At 34.9% G+C, this 7,476-nt stretch overlaps 1 pseudogene; it reads right to left on the reverse strand.

Moving 5' to 3' along the window:
- Positions 1-5,890: 5,890 nt before the first annotated feature.
- On the reverse strand, positions 5,891-6,927 carry LOC123782015 (nucleophosmin-like; annotated as a pseudogene).
- Positions 6,928-7,476: the final 549 nt, after the last annotated feature.

Raw genomic sequence — 7,476 nt, forward strand, 5'->3', positions numbered from 1 at the left:
CAAGAGGGAAATAATAATTATATGACATGATAGAGGTGTTAACTAATGATACAATGGCAATCATATCATAATATATAAAAGTATCAAATCAACATATTGTACATCTCAAAGCTGATTTGTTTCCAGAAACTGTGGAGACCAGAAGACAGTGGGTTGACATATTTAAAATGCTGAAAGAAACAAAAGCTGTCAACTGAGAATTCTATATACAGGAAAACCATCCACAAGAATGAGGAGAAATTAAGATATTCCCAGATAAACAAAAGCTAAGCGATTCTGTCACTAGTAAGCCTGCCCTACAACACATGTTAAAGGGAGTTCTTCAGGCTGAAATAAAAGGATATCAGACAGTAATCTGAAAATATTTGATGAAATAAAAATTCTAGTAAAATTGATATATAGATAAATATAAAAGCTGCTATCTTTGTATTTTGGGTGTTTCTTCTTCTTCCCCTGTGTGTCTTAGAAAACAAATGCATAAAACTATAAGTCTACATTAATGGCTATACAGCTATAAACTATAATTATAAATCTACATTAATGGCTTCAAATATATATGAAGTAGAGATTCGAAAATAGCAAAAAAATCAATAAAAACAATAATTTGTTCTTTTAAAAGATTACCAAAACTGACAAATCTTTTTCCAGATTGATGAAGAAAAAAAGAGAGAAGACTACAGCATATAACAAAATACAGCATAAAACAAAAATGTCAACATAAAGGGGTAGGGGAAAACTTGTATAGGGGAAGAGTTTTTGTACACTAATCAAATTTAGTTGGTATTAATTCAAACTAATGTTATGAACCTAAGGGATTAAATGGAGTCCCTGGGATAACCACTCATGAAATACCTAAAAAACATCCATTAAAGGAAATGAGAAGGAAATCAGAGTGGTACATTACAAAACATTAATTAAATAAATAATAAAGTTGTAATGGGTGAATTGAGGACCAAAAAAAGACATAAGACATAGAGAAAATGCAATAGAGTAAATTTTCTATCAGTAATTATTTTGAAGGTAAATTAGTCTCTTCAATTTAAGGGCAGATATTAGCAGAATGTATTTTTTAAAAGTGATTCAACTGTATGCTATTTATAATAGACTCACTTTAGATACAAAGACACACCAAGATTGAAAGTGAAAGAAAGGCGAAAGATATTGCATGTAAATAGCAACTGAAATAAAGCAAGGGCAGCCATACTTACATCAGAAAAAAAAAAAAAAACGAAAAACAAAAACATAGGTTTTAAGACAAAAATCATCACAAAAATCAAAGAAAGATGCTATATAATCATTGCAACATCAAGTCAGTAGAAAAATATAATCAGATATATATATCATCAGAGCTTCTAAATATATGAAGCAAATATTTACAGAATTGATGGGAGAAATAAGCACAATAATAATAAGATATTTCAATTCCCTATTTCCAACAATAGATAAAACAAGCAGAAAGAAAATCAATAAGGAAACAGAGGACTTGAACAAAACTGTAGACCAATTGGGCCTAAGAGACATATACAGAATATTCCACCCAACAACAGCAGAATACACATTTTTCTTGAATGCACATGGAGCGGTCTCCAGAATAGGCCACATGTTAGGCCATAAAATAAGTCTCGATAAAGTTAAGAAGGCTGATATCATAGAAAATATTTTTTCTGTTGATAGTAGAATGAAACTAGCAGAGGAAAATTGGAAATCCACAAATATGTGGAAATTAAATGATGGCTCTTAAACAATCAATAGGTCAAAAATAAATCTCAAGTGAAATTAGAACATAATTTGAGGCAAATGAAAAAGGAATGCAAGCAAAATGCAATCTAGAAAAAGGAAAGAATAAAGATTAGAGTGATGAAAAATGAAGTAGAGATTAGAAAAATAGCAAAAAATCAATGAAAACAAAAATCTGTTCTTGTAAAAGATTACCAAAACTGATAAATCTTCTCCCATTCCGTGGGCTGCCTCTTAGTTTTTTTTGACTGTTTCCTTGGCTGTGCAGAAGCTTTTTATCTTGATGAAGTCCCACAAGTTCATTTTATCTTTTGTTTCTCTTGCCTTTGGAGATGTGTCATGAAAAAGGTTGCTTTGGCCCTTAAAAAGTTAAAAATTGAGCTACCCTATGACTCAGCCATTGCACTACTGGGTATTTACCCCAAAGATACAGACGTAGTGAAGAGAAGGGCCATATGCACCCCAATGTTCATAGCAGCATTGTCCACAATAGCTAAATCGTGGAAGGAACCGAGATGCCCTTCAACAGATGACTGGATTAAGAAGCTGTGGTCCATATATACAATGGAGTATTACTCAGCTATCAGAAAGAATGAGTTCTCAACGTTTGCTGCAACATGGACGGCACTGGAGGAGATAATGCTAAGTGAAATAAGTCAAGCAGAGAAAGACAATTATCATATGATTTCTCTCATATATGGAACATAAGAACTAGGAAGATCGGTAGGGGAAGAAAGGGATAACGAAAGGGGGGTAATCAGAAGGGGGAATGAAGCATGAGAGACTATGGACTATGAGAAACAAACTGAGGGCTTCGGAGGGGAGCGGGGTGGGGGAATGGGATAGGCTGGTGTTGGGTAGTAAGGAGGGCATGTATTGCATGGTGCACTGGGTGTTATACGCAACTAATGAATCATAGAACTTCACATCAGAAACCAGGGATGTACTGTATGACTAACATAATATAATAAAAGAAAATTAAAAAAAAAAACCTGATAAATCTTTTTCCAGATTGAAGAAGAAAAAAAGAGAGAAGACTAAAATTACTTAATCAGAATTGAAAGTTGAGACAGCATTACAAATCTTACAAAATATCAAGGATTGTAAGAGAATACTATACCACAGATAAAATACACAAATTTTTTGAAGCAAACAAATTCACAAAGTTGACACAAGAAGAAATTAAAATCTGAACAGAAGTATAACAAGACACTGAATCAGTTATCAAGCAATTTTTCACAAAGGAAAATCCATGACCAGATGACTCACTAATCACTTCTACTAAATATCTTAAGAAAAATGAACCCCAATCCTTCTCAAATTCCTGTGAAAAATAAAAATAGAAGAGGAAGGAACACTTCTGAGCTTAATAGGTACAGGGTTTCTTTTTGGGATATTGAACAAATAAGATATCTGGAACTAGTTAGTGGTGATGGTTGCACAACACTGTACATGTCACTGGATGGTACACTTATGTTGGTTAAAATGGTAATTTTTTTAAATGATAATGGTTATTTATTTATTTACTTTAGAGAGAGAGAGAGAGTGCGCACAGAGAGGGAGAGTGAGAGGGAGAAGCAGAGAGAAGCAGACTCCCCGCCAAGCAGAGAGCCTGAAGTGGAGCTCGATCCCAGGACCCTGAGATCGTGACCTGAGCCGAAGGCAGACGCTTAACCGACTGAGGCACCCAGGCGCCCCAAAATGGTAAGTTTTATGTTAAGTTCATTGTACTACAATTTTAAAATCATCTTACATCTTTAAATTCTAATGATTATATAATTTTATTTCTACAATTTATATTTGAACTTTTTTTTGAACTGTGTATAACAATTTTCCACTTTCTTTTTCCCATACATATTTTAGATTATCTATTTTTAAAATGTATTACACATATTTTTCATTCTACAGATGAGAATTCATTTCCATTCTGTATATGATAATTCCAATGACTAAAATCTTTTCTTTTGATCTGGTTGCACATATCATTTCTGTTGCCTTACTGCCTTGTTTGCTTTATCATCATTTTATGGCGCATTCATGTTTGAAAACAACTGTTTATGGGGAACCCTTGTGACCTACACTGAAGTTTTGTTCCTTGAGTGAATATTTGCATTTGTTTCTTAGGGTTTGCATTTTTAGTCCCTGGAACAGTCATACCACATAACTTTGTGAGATGCTTTCAACCATATTTCTTCTCCTGGTCGTCAGACCACATAGGCAGGGTGAGCTTGGACCCCAAAACCAGATAAGCACGAGCTTGTGGCAAAGAATTCTGAAACCCAAGGCTGAAATAGACAAGCTCTTGAACCTTCTATCTTTGCAAATGATTACCTTCCTGTTTTATTTATTTTTCCGTGTTCATTCTTTCACTGAAATTGTAACACTTGAATCTCAGGTTTATGTGTGATCTCTGATTTGATCTTTCACTTTGTGTGGGCTCTAGGCACACATAGGTTATTAAAATCAAAGCTCTATATTAAGGAATGTACAACTTTTCCCAGGGAAGCCACGGATTTTATTTCACTTATTACTGTGGATTTATGCTTTCTATTTGCTTTGTGCCTCTAAGGATTACTCTGACTTTATTGCCAGCTCAGACATGCACTTTAAGCTATTCTTTTAAAAATTATTCAGCTTTTTCTGGCATTTTTGGAATAGGATGATTTGGAGGTATCCATTCTGCCATAGAATGCCGGAGATGATAAACTTTCATCTTGTTTTTGTCCAGAGATAAAGGAAAAAGTCAGGGCCTAACAGTGCATCATTGTCCAAATTATGCTAATGATGAAACAAATCTACCAACTTTCCTTGTCAATGTATCTGTGGTGATCATTAGTGCTTTCACCCAATATTTCCAGCTTTTTAACTTTCATGCACAGGGTAGGATTGCTTGCCATGAATATGAAGTTAGACTTAGCTATGTGGCTTTGTTCGGCTATTGAAATGTGTGTGAAAATGAAATGCATCCCTTCTGCCCAGAAAATTTTGGAGGTGGTGAGTGATTAAATGCACACCACTCCCACTGCTGCACAGGTTAAGCATAGGTCACCATAATGACTTGTTCATCTGGGTCCCTCTGAGGGCTTATGATGACCAGAGACAGTCCCCTCCCAATGCTGTATAAATAATTAAGTTGTGTTAACCTGAGCCACTGAGATTCAGGGGAATTCTTGTTACCATAGCGTATCTTAGCCCATACTATTTGCAATATTGTCAAATACTATTCCTTTTTAAGCTCAGTCCAACGCCCACTACTTCATGAGGTGTTCCCTGATATTGTTCAAAAAATAATCACTTCTTCTCTACTACACTGATAAGAATAACAGTAAAAATGACTAATTGAATTTACTATTAGTGAGTTGTTGTGTTAAGCCTTTTACTCACATTAGCTCATGTAATATTACCACAAAATTATGAAGAAGGTGTATTATTATTTCTATTTTACAAGTGAGGAAAATAAGGCTCTAAGAAATTAAGGAGCACCATTATTGCTCACGTGATCTTTGTCATATTTGACTGAAATTACAATTATTGGTTTATTCATATATAATCCCAGTTAAAATTAGAACACCTATTTAACTTCATATCCACCAGTCCCAGCCAGTGGCTGGCACACAGTAGGTACTCAATTCTTAAAATATATCTTTTTCTGATCTATAAAAGTGCAGTGAAAATTTAAAGATGAAAGAAAATGTAAATGATAAGACAACAAATACTTTTCAGTTTTACCACTCTAAGAAAGTTTTAATGGAGATTTTTAGTTTATTTCCTTCTGTTTTTTCAATGCATGTGTAATTTGCACACCGTTGACACAATATTATGTGTGCAAATTTGTAGATTGAATTTTATACTTAAATTCAGATATTAAGCACTCCATGCTCTTTTTTTGTTACTTTATTGAAATACTGAGTTTATTTCACATGCATATTTTTGTCTCCCCTCCATTTCCATTTGTCTGATTATCACTACTACTATGTCCTGTCATAACACTCCATACATACTCAAAACCAAGCAAAGGGTGGAGTCCCATCTTTAAAAACTAAACAGGCATTTTGGACAACACATTCTTGGCATTGGAACCTAGACAACAGTTATCAGACATGGTAGGGAAAATTCTCACTGTGTTATAAAAAGGACGTCCAGATATCAACCATTACAAAGATGGAATGATGGAAAATTTTAAGAAACTGTTTAAACTATTTTCTTAATAGAGTTCCTCCACTGCTGGAGATCTTGAATAACCTCCTGGTCAGTCATCTGGATGCAATTCTTCATATAATTGATGAACTTGGCTTCCACTCTGGAAAGAAAACCAGCTTTTTCTATACTTACTTGCATTTTTGCTTTAATGTCCTCTACAGGACTAGGTCCTTTGGGTGTTTTAAGAATTTTTTCCTTTTCTTTGAAGGATTGGGGACCTTTTGATGTTGGTGTTGATGGTTTTGAGTCTCTTTCATTCTGGTTTGCATTTTTGGCTGGAGTATCTCATATAGATTTTTTTACTGGAGCTTTTTCTTCAGCTTCCTCCTCCTCATCGTGTTCATCATCTCTTCCTCCTCCTCCTCTTCCTTCTTGTTGTTCTTCTCCTTCTTCTTCTCCCTCTCCCCTCCTCCCCCTCCTCCTCCTCCTTCTTCTTCTTCCCTTCTTCTTCTTCTTCTTCTTCTTCTTCTTCTTCTTCTTCTTCTTCTTCTTCTTTTCTTCTTCTTCTTCTTCCTCATCATCTTCATCATCTTCATCATCTTCATCATCATTTTCACCAACACTAAGTTTTTCTTTTTCCTGTAGAAATGTACTACCACTTCCAAGGTTAGAACATTTTCCAGATTGCTAAGGAATTTTGTGTCCTCTTCCTTTTTATTTTCTGACTCTCCCACAGCTACTGAGTGCTATCCACCACTATGCACAGACCCTGAACAACATGTCAATTGTAAGACCACAGGTGGTATAATTTCCAAGCCCTCAAGGCAAACCTTGGCTGTACAGACATTTTCAAAGTTTCCAGTGTGACTTCCATTGGACTTCATTGCCTTTGCTTCAACAATGTGTAATTCATTCTCTGCACCAACCCCTAAAATGACTGTTCTTAAAGATAACTGATGCTCATTTTCATCATTATCCACTTTAGTTCACAACTGAAAAGAAATATCTGGGGCCTCAGAGGGCTCATTCCATGTCCATCAAATCTTCCATGGAGTGGTGGAACACATGTAGGAGGTTAAAGAAGGCAGACAGAGATACACTACTGCTATGCAGGGAAGAGCCAAGCAGGACAGAATCACACCAGGGAAAGCAAGTATTCCATTATCTTAACATCTATTTTATAACTAAATAAAATGCAGTGATATGGGCAAAACCATAATTTTCACATTTCACATTTATATTTCCTGGATGTTATTAATTTTATCCATTCTTTCATTCAGAAGTATTTATTGAGCTCCCTTATATTCCCACAGACTCTTATAAACACTGGATACAAGGACAAAACAAACAAACAAACCCTTGCTCTAATAGCTTTTATTTTCTAGTGGGAGGAGACAGATAAATAGTTAATAAATGTATAATTTAATATAAGCATCATGAGGAAATAAAGTCAGATAAAGTGATAGGAAATGATGGATTTTCTGTATTTTCAGCACGTTTGTCAGGGATGCTTTTTTGTTGGGGTGATTGGTGTTTGAGGGAAAGGTAGAATGAAGTGAGAAGTAAAGTCACCTGGCTATTTGAGGGAAAAGAGTTCCA

This window comes from Ursus americanus, chromosome 19 (assembly GCF_024610735.1).
Source record: "Ursus americanus isolate L20-20 chromosome 19, mUrsAme1.1.p, whole genome shotgun sequence".
NCBI lineage: Eukaryota > Metazoa > Chordata > Mammalia > Carnivora > Ursidae > Ursus > Ursus americanus.